This window comes from Diaphorina citri, unplaced genomic scaffold, assembly GCF_000475195.1.
Source record: "Diaphorina citri unplaced genomic scaffold, Diaci psyllid genome assembly version 1.1 scaffold73670, whole genome shotgun sequence".
NCBI lineage: Eukaryota > Metazoa > Arthropoda > Insecta > Hemiptera > Psyllidae > Diaphorina > Diaphorina citri.
This window is the reverse complement of record NW_007450833.1, coordinates 19,193-19,977: the sequence shown is the minus strand read 5'-3', so window position 1 is coordinate 19,977 and position 785 is coordinate 19,193. Positions and strand designations below refer to the sequence as shown.

Here is a 785-nt window from a genome sequence, read left to right as displayed (position 1 = left end):
TTCCCGGATGCTTTCGTGCAGCTGTCTAATAATCATCTGCTGATATTCTCTGTGCTGGGTAAGTCATTAATATAATTTTATGGTTGGCCTAGTGGTAACCCGCTTGATTGCCTTGCAAAAGGTTCCGAGTTTGATTCCCAGAATCAACAAAAAATTGTATGTACTCGTACTTTCTGGTGTAGGTACCTACTCGTGTTGACCCAGCACTTAATTGGGAGGTATTGTATCTCTTCTCGCCCATCTGATGTGCATACTACGGGATGGGCATGCTACGACACAGAACAATGGAGTCTACATTAGCAGTGTTGTTTCATTGCTACCAAATGAAAACGGCAATTAAAAACTCATCTATTTTATTACCAAATATACCAATACCTGTTGTTATTTTTTATTTTTATTTTTTTAATTAAACCAAGGGGAAACCTGAGTTCTACACAATTCAGGGTTAAATGGTAGAGATTGCCTCAGTCAATAATTTCGCCCTTCGTTTGTAATTTCTTGTATTTGGGTACATTGAATTATAACCAATAAAGAGTCTAAATAAATACTAGTTAAGTACAATGCAGAAGTTTTTTTCAAAATAAGATTCACAACCGCTGCACCGGCTAGAGTCCACCGGTTGATGTAACACTGGTGGATTGGTGGATAAAAAAAACTCAATTTTTATCATTTCAAAAAATTTGGATCTTTTACTAGCCCAACCTTAATGTTATAGCTTTATATTTTTATAAAACTCGTTGAAAACTTGAAAATAAACAAAAAAGTGCGTCACCACAAAAAAAAGT

General features: G+C 35.4%; 1 protein-coding gene across 1 annotated transcript in view; it reads left to right on the top strand.

The window, feature by feature from the left end:
* Positions 1-6: 6 nt before the first annotated feature.
* Positions 7-785, top strand: part of LOC103524002 (solute carrier family 35 member F6-like) — a 10,818-nt gene continuing 10,039 nt past the window's right edge. The window contains exon 1 of the mRNA XM_008489008.3: positions 7-58. The gene's annotated coding sequence lies outside the window, so the exon portion shown is untranslated. The remainder of the gene's footprint in view (positions 59-785) is intronic.